We start from the raw sequence: 16288 nt of genomic DNA, 5'->3' as shown, positions 1-16288 counted from the left end.
AGTGACGTGCCATGTATGGGCTGTTCTGTTATAAAGGCAGTAGTGCGCATGCGCGGTCCCTGCTGTTCTCTCGCTTGACAACTTATTTGCAAAGTTATTTGCATTTTTCTAAATATGCTAGTTTGGTTATATTTGCCAAATAGGAGGTTACTCATTCTTTTCACTCTGGGTGGTGTAATGTTTTCTGTATGATGCTGTCCAATCAGCATACAGCTTCTCCCCCATTACTGCCCAGCAACACAGCGTGATCATATAGTATACAGCTTCCATCCCTGTCTGTTTTTAACTGGTGATACCTCTGGTTGTTTCATAGCTAAAACTGTGATGGTGCCATACGAAAGATTAGAATCTCATCTTTCATATGCCACCAGAACTGCTGTTCTAGGCGGCCCCCAGCCGGAGATATGGCTACTTAAAGTTATACCCTTCCCCCCCAGCCGGAGATATGGCTACTTAAAGTTATACCCTTCCCCCCAGCCTCAGTCTCTCAGACTGTGTGAAGCAGCTTCATGCTGATAGGACAGTGTCAGGGGCTGTGAGGTAGCTCCACCTCTGGAGAATCTACTATAGCCTCATTTGCATATTTAGAAAAAAAGCGCATAACTTTTAAAATAATAAACTTTTTTGGGACACCATTTTCACTTTCTTTATCAGTGTGGCAGCGCCTACTAGATTAGCTAGGAGATGGGGCATTACTAAACTAGTGACAGATCCTCCCAACGCTCACGGTCCTTAAAACCCGAGCCATAGACTTTTTACGGCTCGGGTTTTAACTTGCTGAATGTCGGGTCTCCGGCTGTCAGTGACTGCCAGGGACCCTGAGGAGAGGATAGAAGCCGCTTTCGCTGCTTCTGTCTTCTCTGATTACTTGTACACAGTGCTCAATGAACGCTGTGTATAGGAATAGAGGCAGCGGCCGCACCACTGTCTCTATTGCTCCCGGTGTTCATGTGACTGGTCACATGATCACCGGGTGGCGTTAGTGGCAGACTGCTCCTGGGTCTTACTAGACCCAGCACAGCCCTATTAGTGACAATCATCACTATGAGAGGGCTGATTTCCCCTGTAACTGCACAGCAAACATGGTGTAAAAGAAAAAAAAAAATTATATATATATATATATAAGTTCCCCAAAGGTCTTTTTTGACCTTTGAGTGACAGACCATAGTAATAAAAAAAAAGAGTAAAGTAAAGTGCAAAAAAAATTAATAATAAATACACATAAAATACCCATCCCCCAAAAAAAAACGTTCCCCCCCGCCAATAATTGTTGTAACGCTAGCTCTGACCCAATTACCCTAATATAGACATGTAATATATAAAAATTTACGGTAGACAATGACGATCACAAATAAAAGGTCTATTTTAGGTTAAAACTATGTTATTACCAAAAAAATAGCTGAAACGTAAAAAAGCTTATTTTTTTTACTATTATTTTCAAACTTTATGAATAAAAATTCTAAAATAGCAAAAACAATATGTATAAAAACCTGCATTGTCTACGGAAAAAACATCGCAAAAATCACGTAGTTAGCCAAACACATAAAAAAGTTATAGCCATTTAACGAACACGTGCTAAAAAGGGCTAAACGGTGTCTGGTCCTGAAGGCTCAAAATAGCCCGGTCCTGAACTGGTTAACTCCTTCCCGCATTTTCATGTACATGCACGTCGGAGAATGCAGCCTGTTTGCACATTCGTGTCATCATGTACGTGATGGTGATCATGTGGGCACAGATGCTATGCCCGCATGATCATAGCGGGAGCCCGACTGTGACTGACAGCCGGTCTCCCGCTGCAACGGCTGAGATTGAAGGCTTCAATCTCAGCCATTTAACCCATTAAATGCCGCAGTCAATAGCGACCGCGCCATTTAAATCTTTTGACAGAGGGAGGGAGCTCCCTCTGTCACCCATCGGCGGCCTGTGAACGAGATCTCCGGCTGCCGACAAGTTGCCATGCAGGGGGTCTAACAAAAGCCCCCAAGGCCTGCTCTGGCTGTATGCCTATTAGATCGTGCCAGGAGCATAGCCTAATAGATTTTCTGTCAGTTTTAGGGTATGTTCACAAGCACTATCTTCAAACGTAATTTGGGCGTTTTACGCCTCGAATTACGCCTGAAAAAACGGCTCCATTACGCCTACAAACATCTGCACATTGCTTTCAATGGGTTTTATGATGTTCTGTTCCCACGAGGTGTTATTTTACGCGTCGCTGTCAAAAGACGGCGCGTAAAAAGACGCCCGCGAAAAAGTGAATGTCACTTCTTGGGACGTTTTTGGAGCAATTTTTCATTTACTCCATTGAAAAACAGCTCCAATAACGTCCGTAAAATCCGCCGCGAAAAACGCGAGTGGCTACAAAAACGTCTGAAAATCAGGAGCTGTTTTCGCCTTTTGCTAAGCCGTGTGAACATACCCTTACACTGACAGGCAATAATGCTTTGGTATACTAAGTATACCAAAGCATTATATATGCCAGGGGTCTCAAACTCGGCCGGGTAAGTGGGCCGCATATAGAAAAAAATGGGAAGTTGACGGGCTGCATTACTTTCAAATTTGATACAATACAAAATTATTGTTAATCAATTAGTTATTTGAACTACTATAACACTATATTACTAGAATAATAATACTACATTACTATAATAATAGCGCTCCACGTGCTTATTTCAACAATCCAGCTTTCCAGTTTAAGTGTCGCTAAATGCAGTCCGGAGGCTCAGTTAGCAGCGTTTGGCAGACACACATGTCAAGATTGGGCAGCCCCTTTTTAGATGCTGCCGCAGTGCCCTCTGTGGATAATGCAACACACCCCTAGATAAGGCCGCAGGGCCCTCTGCAGGTAAGGCCGCAGGGCCCTCTGCAGGTAAGGCCGCAGGGCCCTCTGCAGGTAAGGCCGCAGGGCCCCCTGCAGGTAAGGCCGCAGGGCCCTCTGCAGGTAAGGCCGCAGGGCCCTCTGCAGGTAAGGCCGCAGGGCCCTCTGCAGGTAAGGCCGCAGGGCCCTCTGCAGGTAAGGCCGCAGGGCCCTCTGCAGGTAAGGCCGCAGGGCCCTCTGCAGGTAAGGCCGCAGGGCCCTCTGCAGGTAAGGCCGCAGGGCCCTCTGCAGGTAAGGCCGCAGCGCCCTCTGCAGGTAAGGCCGCAGCGCCCTCTGCAGGTAAGGCCGCAGCGCTTTCTGTAGATAATGCAACACACCCCTAGATAATGCCAGTGTCCTCTTCAGATACTGCCACACACCCACTTGTAGATAATGCCACAGTGCCCTCTGTAGAGGCTGCCACAGTGCCCTCTGTAGAGGCTGCCACAGTGCCCTCTGTAGAGGCTGCCCCAGTGATGTCAGGGGCTTGCCCAGAGCTGGAGTCCCGGAGCAGAGCCGCTTCTGGCACTCTGCCTGGGATTCCAGCTCTGCTCCTGACATCACTGTCCATATATGGACAGAGATGTCAGGGGCAACCCCACAGCTGGAGTCCCAGGCAGAGCGCTAGTAGGCTCTTCCTGGGACTCCAGCTGTGCTCCTGACATCACTGGGACTCCTGCTCTGGGGAAGCCCCTGACATCATTGTCGATGTATGGACAGCGATGTCAGAGGCTTCCCCAGAGTCCCGGAGCAGAGCCGATAATAGCGCTCTGCCCGGGACTCCGCTCTGGGGAAGACCCTGACACACTGTCCATATATGGGCAGCAATGTCAGGGAATTCCACAGAGTCCCGGAGCAGAGCCGATACTAGCGCTCTGCCCGGGACTCCGCTCTGGGGAAGACCCTGACACACTGTCCATATATGGGCAGATATGTCAGGGAATTCCGCAGCGTCCCAGAGCAGAGCCTATACTAGCGCTCTGCCCGGGACTCCGCTATGGGGAAGACCCTGACACACTGTTCACATATGGGCAGCGATGTCAGGGAATTCCACAGAGTCCCGGAGCAGAGCCTGTACTAGCGCTCTGCCCGGGACTCCGGCTCTGGGAAAGCCCCAGACATCGCTGTTCATATGTGGACAGCGATGTCAGGGAATTCCACAGAGTCCCGGAGCAGAGCCGACACCAGCGCTCTGCTCGGGACTCCGGCTCTGGGGAAGCCCCAGACATCGCTGTTCATATGTGGACAGCGATGTCAGGGAATTCCACAGAGTCCCGGAGCAGAGCCGACACCAGCGCTCTGCTCGGAACTCCGGCTCTGGGGAAGCCCCAGACATCGCTGTTCATATGTGGACAGCGATGTCAGGGAATTCCACAGAGTCTCGGAGCAGAGCCGATACTAGCGGCTCTGTGTCCCGCGGGCCGCAGATGACAGCCCCAGGGGCCGCATGCGGCCCGCGTGCTTGAGACCCCTGATATATGCGATCAGAAGATCACATGGTGAAGTCCCCTAGTGGGACTTGAAGAAATTATTAAAAACGTTAATTAATAAAGTTTTTCAAAAAAAAAAAAAAAAAAATGTGAACAGTAAAAATAAAATAAAACCATTTTTTCCCATAAAAAATAAAAGTGTAAAAAAAAAACAAGAAAAGTACAATTATATGGTATCGCTGCGATCGTAACGACACAAAGAATAAAAAGTTAATACATTAAACTGTATAGTGAATGCCGTTCAAAATAAGCGCAAAAAAAGACGGCAAAATCCTTCCTAGATAATGCCACAGTGCCCTCTGTAGATAATTTCCCAGTGCCCCCCCCTTTGTAGATAGTGCCACACATATCCCCCTATAGAAAGCTCCATTGAGGCTCCCTTTAGGAGTTGAATCTCCAGCCAAAGTGTTGCCAGCATTTTGGCTGCGTAAAAAAAGGGCCGTCGGAACAGAACGCCGTTTTTCCCATTGCAATCAATGGGTAGATGTTTGGAGGCATTCTGCTTCCGATTTTTCGGCCGTGTGAACATACCCTTAGGGTATACGCACACGACCTATTTTTAGACGTAATGGAGGCGTTTTACGCCTCGAATTACGCCTGAAAAGACGGCTCCAATAGGTCGGCAAACATCTGCCCATTGCTTGCAATAGGTCTTACGATGTTCTGTGCAGACGAGCTGTCATTTTACGCGTCGCTGTCAAAATACGGCTCATCAAAAGAAGTGCAGGACACTTCTTGGGACGTTTTTGGAGCCGTTTTCTCATAGACTATTGAAAACAGCTCCAAAAACGTCCGTAAAAAATGCTGCGAAAAAAACGTCTGAAAATCAGGAGCTGTTTTCCCTTGAAAACAGCTCCGTATTTTCAGACGTATTTTGTTAATCGTGTGAACATACCCTAAAGGTATGTTCACACGACAGCGTCCGTAACGGCTGAAATTACGGGGATGTTTTCAGGAGAAAACATCCCCGTAATTTCAGCCGTAACGGCATGTGCAGGCGCTTGAACGCCGCGTCCATTACGGACGTAATTGGCGCTGCTTTTCATTGGAGTCAATGAATAACGGCTCCAATTACGCCCCAAGAAGTGACAGGTCACTTCTTTGTAGAAATACAGGAGGAAAAAACGGGATACACGGCGCTGCTTAATAAGATAGGTTTAATGACGATAATTGCTACGCGTTTCGATACCGGACCGGCATCTTCATCAGGCATATCATGAGAGTAGTAAAAAAACACACATATACAGTGGAGGAAATAAGTATTTGATCCCTTGCTGATTTTGTAAGTTTGCCCACTGTCAAAGTCATGAACAGTCTAGAATTTTTAGGCTGGGTTAATTTTACCAGTGAGAGATAGATTATATAAAAAAAAAATAAGAAAATCACATAGTCAAAATTATATATATTTATTTGCATTTTGCACAGAGAAATAAGTATTTGATCCCTTTGGCAAACAAGACTTAATACTTGATGGCAAAACCCTTGTTGGCACGCACAGCAGTCAGACATTTTTAGTAGTTGATGATGAGGTTTGCACACATGTTAGATGGAATTTTGGCCCACTCCTCTTTGCAGATCATCTGTAAATCATTAAGATTTCGAGGCTGTCGCTTGGCAACTCGGATCTTCAGCTCCCTCCATAAGTTTTCGATGGGATTAAGGTCTGGAGACTGGCTAGGCCACTCCATGACCTTAATGTGCTTCTTTTTGAGCCACTCCTTTGTTGCCTTGGCTGTATGTTTCGGGTAATTGTCGTGCTGGAAGACCCAGCCACGAGCCATTTTTAATGTCCTGGTGGAGGGAAGGAGGTTGTCACTCAGGATTTGACAGTACATGGCTCCATCCATTCTCCCATTGATGCGGTGAAGTAGTCCTGTGCCCTTAGCAGAGAAACACCCCCAAAATATAATGTTTCCACCTCCATGCTTGACAGTGGGGACGGTGTTCTTTGGGTCATAGGCAGCATTTCTCTTCCTCCAAAAACGGCGAGTTGAGTTAATGCCAAAGAGCTCAATTTTAGTCTCATCTGACCACAGCACCTTCTCCCAATCACTGTCAGAATCATCCAGATGTTCATTTGCAAACTTCAGACGGGCCTGTACATGTGCCTTCTTGAGCAGGGGGACCTTGCGGGCACTGCAGGATTTTAATCCATTACGGCGTGATGTGTTACCAATGGTTTTCTTGGTGACTGTGGTCCCAGCTGCCTTGAGATCATTAACAAGTTCCCCCCGTGAAGTTTTCGGCTGAGCTCTCACCTTCCTCAGGATCAAGGATACCCCACGAGGTGAGATTTTGCATGGAGCCCCAGATCGATGTCGATTGACAGTCATTTTGTATGTCTTCCATTTTCTTACTATTGCACCAACAGTTGTCTCCTTCTCACCCAGCGTCTTACTTATGGTTTTGTAGCCCATTCCAGCCTTGTGCAGGTCTATGATCTTGTCCCTGACATCCTTAGAAAGCTCTTTGGTCTTGCCCATGTTGTTGAGGTTAGAGTCAGACTGATTAATTGAGTCTGTGGACAGGAGTCTTTTATACAGGTGACCATGTAAGACATCTGTCTTTAATGCAGGCACCAAGTTGATTTGGAGCGTGTAACTGGTCTGGAGGAGGCTGAACTCTTAATGGTTGGTAGGGGATCAAATACTTATTTCTTTGTGCACAATGCAAATAAATATATATAATTTTGACTATGTGATTTTCTTATTTTTTTTTAATATAATCTATCTCTCACTGGTAAAATTGACCTAGCCTAAAAATTCTAGACTGTTCATGACTTTGACAGTGGGCAAACTTACAAAATCAGCAAGGGATCAAATACTTATTTCCTCCACTGTATATACACAAAAGTACAAGTGAAAAGTAAGTTCATTGGACCAGTTCAGACCAGCCTCCTGGCCAAAAACCGCCAAAACCTGCAGGTCAAAGTTCAGAAATGTCAGAAAAAATAAAAACAGTAAACAATAAAATTGGAATGAATAAAGGTCACAAATGGGTTGCTAGCAGATAATGAATGACATAAAATGACATACAGGGCCATATTTGCTACAGTAACTGGACGAACCAGGGGGTTCTGTTCAGTCACAGGGCAGCAGGGAAATGCTGCACTCAATGCAAACAGTAAATTGTACATAAAGAGGTTTTATTTGTGGTATGTGGAAGGAATAAGTAGTCTGAAGTTGTAAGGGGGATAGTGAGATATTGCAAGTGTCAAAAGAAAAAACTATACGAGATCTTTCATAGCGCGCATACTGGCGCGTTGTCATGGCAACCATAAACAAATGCATGCCGGAAGAGAGGGGAAATGTGTTGGAACGCATGGTGAAGCGCAGAGAGCGCAAGGGGGAAGTTATACACAAGGGCAAATTGAGCCAGCAATTAGCTGGAGTATATCTGCTACTTATATCATAAATACAGCTAATAGACATACTAGTAATGGTGTGTGCTGTATATATTTATAAAATGACGGAATAAAACTAATAAAATGATAAAATATGAGGAATATGTATAACCTCAACATCGGATAGCTCTGGAAATATTAGTGCATATATAAATCTCAATGTGGATAGTACAAATGCAAAAAATGGATGAAATATATGAAAATTTAAAATTAGGTTAATATAGACCTTAAGAAAATTAGTAATTAGTACACCATCGAAGAAATTAGTAATTAATAAAAATCAATAGAATTAATAATTAATAGGCTGTCCATAAAATTTATAAATTACAACACATGAAAAAATGTTTGACATTAATCCAAAGCGGACTCCGTAATATCATTAAGGCCATTAGGAAATAAGGTCGCCAATTTAAATATCCAAAAATTTTCTCTTTGCTTTAATCTAATAAATCTATTAGATATATCAAGGGGTATTTTTTCAATGGGAGTCACAGTGATAGAATCAAAATTGCATTTATGTTCAGTAGCACAGTGACGGGACACGCTATGTTTTTCGAACCCAGTCCTAACATTAAATCTGTGTTTATTGACTCTACATCTAAGGGTTTGGGAAATCCAGATGTCTCTGTTGTCTAAATATTTCAAACAAAAAAACGCACTTCACTTCCATAATTACTAATGAAAGTTTTCCGATAAAAAGTTTTCTCAACTGTGGTAGTGACTATGTTATCTACTTGTTACAATGCGCATGCAATCGACAATATGTGGGTCGTACCACCCAAACCCTTAGATGTAGAGTCAATAAACACAGATTTAATGTTAGGACTGGGTTCGAAAAACATAGCGTGTCCCGCCACTGTGCTACTGAACATAAATGCAATTTTGATTCTATCACTGTGACTCCCATTGAAAAAATACCCCTTGATATATCTAATAGATTTATTAGATTAAAGCAAAGAGAAAATTTTTGGATATTTAAATTGGCGACCTTATTTCCTAATGGCCTTAATGATATTACGGAGTCCGCTTTGGATTAATGTCAAACATTTTTTCATGTGTTGTAATTTATCAATTTTATGGACAGCCTATTAATTATTAATTCTATTGATTTTTATTAATTACTAATTTCTTCGATGGTGTACTAATTACTAATTTTCTTAAGGTCTATATTAACCTAATTTTAAATTTTCATATATTTCATCCATTTTTTACATTTGTACTATCCACATTGAGATTTATATATGCACTAATATTTCCAGAGCTATCCGATGTTGAGGTTATACATATTCCTCATATTTTATCATTTTATTAGTTTTATTCCGTCATTTTATAAATATATACAGCACACACCATTACTAGTATGTCTATTAGCTGTATTTATGATATAAGTAGCAGATATACTCCAGCTAATTGCTGGCTCAATTTGCCCTTGTGTATAACTTCCCCCTTGCGCTCTCTGCGCTTCACCATGCGTTCCAACACATTTCCCCTCTCTTCCGGCATGCATTTGTTTATGGTTGCCATGACAACGCGCCAGTATGCGCGCTATGAAAGATCTCGTATAGTTTTTTCTTTTGACACTTGCAATATCTCACTATCCCCCTTACAACTTCAGACTACTTATTCCTTCCACATACCACAAATAAAACCTCTTTATGTACAATTTACTGTTTGCATTGAGTGCAGCATTTCCCTGCTGCCCTGTGACTGAACAGAACCCCCTGGTTCGTCCAGTTAATGTAGCAAATATGGCCCTGTATGTCATTTTATGTCATTCATTATCTGCTAGCAACCCATTTGTGACCTTTATTCATTCCAATTTTATTGTTTACTGTTTTTATTTTTTCTGACATTTCTGAACTTTGACCTGCAGGTTTTGGCGGTTTTTGGCCAGGAGGCTGGTCTGAACTGGTCCAATGAACTTACTTTTCACTTGTACTTTTGTGTATATATATGTGTGTTTTTTTACTACTCTCATGATATGCCTGATGAAGATGCCGGTCCGGTATCGAAACGCGTAGCAATTATCGTCATTAAACCTATCTTATTAAGCAGCGCCGTGTATCCCGTTTTTTCCTCCTGTATTTCTACCATTTTGGCAACCCCTTGGGAGTTTGCGTTGGGATTGGCAGCAGCTTCTCTATTACAAATTACATGCCGGTAATTTACAACCTTGGAGGTGAGCATATATTGTTTTTTCTCCGCGCATTATATATTGATACCGCAAGTTTGGCGCCGTGTTCTTTTTTTGTTTCACTTCAGGTCACTTCTTTGACGCGGGCGTCTATTTACGCGCCGTCATTTGACAGCGGCGCGTAAATATACACCTCGTGTGAACAGACAAACGTTAGCCCATTGCTTTCAATGGGCAGATGTTTGTCAACGCTATCGCGGCGCATTTTTCGGACGTAATTCGGGGCAAAAACGCCCGAATTACGTCCGTAATTAGTGTGTGTGAACATACCCTAAGAGGTGTTGTGGAGTCCATGCATCGACACAATACTAGGGCTTATTCAGACGAACGGGATATACGTCCGTGCAATGCGCGTGATTTTCACGGACCTTTATTAGTCTATGGGGCCGTGCAGACAGTTGTGTGATTTTTCCGCAGCGTGAGTTTGCTGCGAAAAAGTCACGACATGTCCGTTCTTTGGGCGTATTTCGCGCATCACGCACCCATTGAAGTCAATCGGTGCGTGAAAATCACACGCACAACACGGAAGCACTTCCGTGTGACGAGCGTGATTCGCGCAACAGCAGTAAAACTATGAATGTAAACAGAAAAGTACCACATGCTTTTCTGTTTACAAACATCCAAACGGAGTGTCATAATGATGGCGGCTGCGCGAAAATCACGCAGCCACACATCATATGCGTCGGACACATGGAGCTGTCAAGCGCCTTTTGCGCGTGCAAAACGCCGCATTTTTGCGCGGGCAAAACGCACACGCTCGTGTGAATCTGGCCTTAGGCAGGTGATGTCACAGACACAGCTTGATGTAGGTGCAGATCCTATGTAAAGACCAAGTAACATAGGTCAATGATTGTATGAGCGCTCGTTATTGATCGTTACTCTGTGTAAACGAATGAGCAAACATTCGTCAGCCGATTTAATCTTTTATGCTGCTGCCCTAAAAAATCATTGTGGTCAGCAGCACAAAACAGGGAATGTGCTGCAGACATTATGTAAACTATATGGGGACTGAACAATCATATTAAAGGCTATGAACAGCTTTGAAAACGTTTTGTTTTTCAATAAAAATGTGTATCAGTGTGATTGGTGCAACTTTGTAATTACATTTTATGAAAAATTATTTTACTTTTTGAGATACAGCTGCTTTGTGTCCTGTATACAGAGCAGCTGTATCGTGTGCTGAGACCTGAATCCGTCAGGTCAGCGGCACTGACGGGTTCAGTGTCAGCGGGTCCCGTGTCTCTGACATGCAGGATCGAGCTGCTATCGATCACATCTAAGTTCATAACTTAGATGTGATTGATAATAGGTGGAGCCCTGCTGAGTCTGAACCCGTCAGTGCCGCTGACCTGACGGATTCAGGTCTCAGCACACGATACAGCTGCTCTGTATACAGGACACAAAGCAGCTGAAGCTCAAAACGTAAAAATAATTTTTTATAAAATGCAATTACAAAGTTGCACCAATCACACTGATACACAATTTTATTTAAAAAAAAAACGTTTTTCAAAGGTGAACATAGCCTTTAATGATCGTTTGTCCCCATACAGTCCACATCAGGGGTCAGCAACCTATGGCACCGGTGCCACGGTCAGCACTTGGAGCATGGTTTGCTGGCACACTTCCTTCTCCCAGTGACAAGCACCATTGCGTGCTTGGCAGCGTTGAACACAGCAAGAGATAGTGGCACTTCAATATGCGCTTGGCGGTGCTGATAAAAAGAGAGAGCACGGCACACAATGCAGCACTGCACTTCTCTCTGCCCTGGTGTTCAGCGTCGCCAAGTGCACAGTGAAGCGCTGATCTCTCCAGGTGATCAGCGCCACAAGGACGGAAGTTCAGTAACTGCTCTGTAAAAGAAAAAGTTAGCAAAAGTTTACAGCTCTCCTATGTGCACCCCCCAAGCTGGTGTTCAGTACCGTGTGGTCTCTCCTATATTCCCCCCGCCAAGCTGGTGTTCAGTACCGTGTGGTCTCTCCTATATTCCCCCCGCCACGCTGGTGTTCAGTACCGTGTGGTCTCCTATGTTCCCCACGCCACGCTGGTGTTCAGTACCGTGTGGTCTCCTATGTTCCCCACGCCACGCTGGTGTTCAGTAGCAGTGGTCTTGCCTATGTGATCCCAAGCTGGTGTTCAGTAGTCGCTCTCTCTGTGTGCAGCGCCGTCAAGCTGGTATTCAGCAGCTGCGGTCTCTCCTGTGTGCAGTCCTGCCTAGCCGGTGTTCAGTAGCTGCGGTCTCTTCTATGTGCCCCCCCAAGCTGGTGTTCAGTAGTAGCTTTCTCAGTGTGCAGCGCCCTCAAGCTGGTGTTCAGTAGCCGCAGTCTCTCCTATGTGCACCCCCCAGCTGGTATGCACCACAGATGGATCATCTTTGCAAAAGAAAGTCAGGGACAAGGGTCACACTGAAATGTAAGTTTAATTAACTGTTTAATTGATTCACGATATATACGTGGTAACCGTTTGGGTATGTGCACACACAAACTCAAAAACGTCTTAAAATACGGAGCTGTTTTCAAGGGAAAACAGCTCCTGATTTTCAGATGTTTTTTAAGCCACTCCCGTTTTTACGTCCGTTTTTGGAGCGTTTTTTCTATAGAGTCAATGAAAAAACGCTCCAAAAACGTCCCAAGAAGCGACATGTGCTTCTTTTTCGCGATGTTTTTTTTTTTACGCAGCCCTTTTTCAAAACAGCCGCGTAAAAAAAAACAGCCCGTCGGAACAGAATGCCGTTTTCCCATTGCAATCAATGGGCAGATGTTTGGAGGCGTTCTGCTTCAGATTTTGCACTCGTTTACGGTCTGAAAAACGGCCGAAAATAAGCCGTGTGAACATAGCCTTTGTCTTATATGACGTTCATGTTTGCATGGCACATGGAGTACTTCATCATTGATTTTTTTTTTCCATCGGCATGCCATACAACAAAGATCGCCTACCCCTGGTCTACATTGACCTGTGTAAAGGGCCTTTAAACAAGAGCCGGTCAACCTGTAACTATTGGCGCTTGTTATGGCCGCATATCTGCCCATGTAAACAAGCTCTTACAAGTCAATGTGTAACTGAAGTTCTATGTAGAATACGTGTTTAGCAGGTTTCCGTTTTAACGACAGAATCAATAGCGCAGTCGACTCTGCTATTGATTCCGTCGTTAAAACGGAAACCTGCCAGAATGGTGACGATTGGAAACCATTAGCAATGTTTCCGTCACTATTGATAACAATGGTGACGGAAACGGAAGCTGTGGTTTCAGTTTGGGGTTCTCCCGATGGAAACCTCCGACAGAACCCCGGAACGGAAAGTCAACGCTGATGTGAACAGGCCCTAAGCGAAAGTCTCTCCTCACTTGCTGTTGGTTGCAGCTTTTCTTTATGGGAGCGCTGGATGCTTCACTTGATCAGACATTGCATAAATACTACTACTGTACCAAGATAATACATATCTTTAACTCCTTAACGCCGAAGAACGGATATATCTGTCCTCTGCAGCTGCTAGTTCGCGCAGGAGGACGGATATATCCGTCCTGTGATGGCGCGGGTACTGCCACTGTACCCACGCGATCAGCGGCAGGAGCACGGGTATTATACACAGCCTGGCTCCTGCCGGAATCGAAGTGCGCTCCGATTCCTGCAATTTAACCCATTAAATGCCGCTGTCAATAGTGACAGCGACATCTAATGTGTCTGACAGAGGGAGGGAGCTCCCTCTGTCACCCCATCGGTGCCCCCGCAAAGAAATCACCGTCGGGTTTTTCATGGCAGCCGGGGGCCTAACAAAAACCCGCAGGTCTGCCTTCAGCAAATTATAGTCCAAATCAAAAAAAACAACAGCAAAATGCTCTCTTTTCTCCCATTCCCCCCATAAAAAATAAAATAAAAGTTAATCTATAAGTCCTATGTACCCCAAAATAGTACTAATGAAAACTACACATTGTCCCGCAAAAATCAAGCCCACATACGGCCACATTGACGGAAAAATAAAAAAATGACGGCTCTTGGAATGCGGCGATGCAAAAACAAGTAATTTTTTTCTAAAAGGCTTTTTATTGTGCAAACGTAGGAAAACATATAAAACCTTTACATATTTGGTATCCCCGTAATCGTGCCGACCTATAGAATAAAGTTAACATGTTATTTACGCTGCATAGTAAACGGCGTAAATTTAGAACGTGAAAATGAATGCTGGAATAGCTGCTTATTTTCAATTCTCTCCTAAAATAAAGTTAATCTATATGTTATAAGCATCTAAAAATGGTACAATTACAAAATACAACTCGTCCAGCAAAAAACAAGCCATTATACGGCTATGTCGACGGAATAAAAAAAAAAAGTTACGACTCTTGGAATGCGACCGTGAGAAAACAAAAAATAATCCTTGGTCATTAACGCGCAAAATGGCCTGTTCATTAAGGGGTTAAAATAATTTTTGGAAAATAACAAAAAAAGAAAAATTTAAATCTTTGGAAACCTTACGAGAGATTTTTTCAAAAATATTTGCGGATTTGAGTGCTTGGGTTATTTTCTTCTGCATACAATATTCTACATAACAATGGAACCTGACGCACAGAGGAAGACGAAAGCCAACCGAAAAATTCCATTGAAATCAAAGTGTCCGGAATTGAAAGGATTGCTCTTCTCTCTTTTGCACTATGCCAGATCTATACATTGACTGCCCTTATAAAAAAATACAGGCATACACCAGGGGTCCCCAACCTTTTGTAGTTTGTGCCATACTCGTCTATTACAATGGTCTAGTGGTCTAGTGTAAACAGCCTGGGACCAATCTATAGCAACGCGAAGACGTCCCAGGATCTTCTAGTGCACAATAGTATCTGGAGCTGCCGGAAACTTGGGGCCACATGTGGCTCCTGAACCACTGATCTACACAAAGGAAGCCTATGGGAGTGTTTCAGTGTATGTCTGATGTAGTTCCCCATCTTACACATGCATGTCATCTCTGGGCCCCTCACCTATTAGCAGTATGGGGCCCCCTTACATCGTTTTGCTGTGTAAGATGGGAAACCCCTATTAAAAAAAAAGCTGAGTCCAACATAGAGGAAACCGCTAGTGTGAACAGTCGCACATATCTGCATGGCGTTCTCCGCCACATTTATTCAATACTGCTTCCCCACTAGCAAAAGTCACTAAAGAGACGCTGGGTTCATATTTTGTACAGCGTTGGATGGTGATGTCATACCGGTTTTGTGGTGACGTCACAGAGTGCACATCACAACCTATGGGGGAGCTCAGGAGCAGTTTCAGTCAGCCAGGACATATCTGATAGATGGAGCAACATTTCCCCACTGACATTGCTGAATACGCCCTCCCCCGGTCACTGCAGTATATGACTTATAACCAGTCTCCTACGTGTCCTATGGGCCTTGTGTCGTCCAGTTATAGAACAGCCTGAATCGGTAGCAGGCGCACAGGTAACGTCAGCAGTGTGAACTGTGCTCTCATCTTTCCAGGGTCGTTATACAGTACTCCCCCGTTCATACCTGCGCCGGTGCTTCCGCTTGTGTAGTGTCCTGTTCCTCTCAGGTCACATCACCGCGCTCGGCCCGTCAGCTGTTTTGAGCCCCGGATCACGTTACTTCCCGGCCTCACTATTGTTATTCTGCTTTGGGCTGTTTCCAATCACCAGGGCAACCGAGTCATGTAACGTGGGAGGAGGAGGCTGATCCCGCAGACTGCAGCCAGAAGGGGCGGTGTTACCAATCGCAGCCAATCAGACAGAATCCAGCCTCTACCAATCATATTGGGACATTCATTATGCAGTGCAGGTGAAAAAAATAAAAGAGGTGATGTGATTGGTTGCTATGGGTTTTACGCCGGTCCGGTACTGTGTAATCAAAGGTGTTACTGCAGTTTATTTTCTGATCTTCTCTTATTAGTTATGAGGATAACTAAGGATGGTATTACACAAGCACGCGTAAATCTGTCCGTGTGCATTGCGTTATGCATCCGTGTGCTTTGCGAGGCGCGGGCATGCATTTTTTATGCACTTTTTTTTATTCCCAATGTAATTGATGCGTAAAACACGGACAGCACATGGATGTGCATCCGTGTGCTGTCTGTGGTTTTCACGCACCCTTTAACTTCAATGGGCGGCTATGTGAGTTTAAACGCACCAATATAGGACACATGCAGTGAGTTTCACGCAATGGACACTCGCTACGTGAAAACTCACGCATGTGTGAACGGCCCCATTGAAATCAATGGCTCCGTGTGCTGCGCGTTGTTTCAACGCCCAGCACACGGATGAGATTCACACTCGTCTGAACGAGCCCTTAGGCTACATTCACACAAGCTTGTCTGATTTGTGTGTGTAAAAAACGCTGTGTATTTCCTGCA

The 16288-nt window shown here is 44.4% G+C and overlaps 1 protein-coding gene and 1 long non-coding RNA gene across 2 annotated transcripts in view; one reads left to right on the top strand and one right to left on the bottom strand.

Annotated features, from left to right (window-relative positions):
* The window catches only part of LOC142658652 (uncharacterized), a 43415-nt gene extending 27761 nt beyond the window's left edge, over positions 1-15654 (bottom strand). The window contains exon 1 of the mRNA XM_075834241.1: positions 15433-15654. The gene's annotated coding sequence lies outside the window, so the exon portion shown is untranslated. The remainder of the gene's footprint in view (positions 1-15432) is intronic.
* On the top strand, positions 15187-15744 carry LOC142658654 (uncharacterized). The gene is made up of 2 exons (XR_012850141.1): positions 15187-15363; positions 15579-15744. It is a non-coding gene; the product is annotated as an uncharacterized LOC142658654 (long non-coding RNA).
* The last annotated feature ends 544 nt before the right edge of the window (positions 15745-16288 follow it).

Source organism: Rhinoderma darwinii, chromosome 8 (assembly GCF_050947455.1).
Source record: "Rhinoderma darwinii isolate aRhiDar2 chromosome 8, aRhiDar2.hap1, whole genome shotgun sequence".
Taxonomy (NCBI): Eukaryota; Metazoa; Chordata; class Amphibia; order Anura; family Rhinodermatidae; genus Rhinoderma; species Rhinoderma darwinii.
Note: the sequence above shows the minus strand (reverse complement) of the source record. Positions and strands in the feature narration are given on the sequence as shown.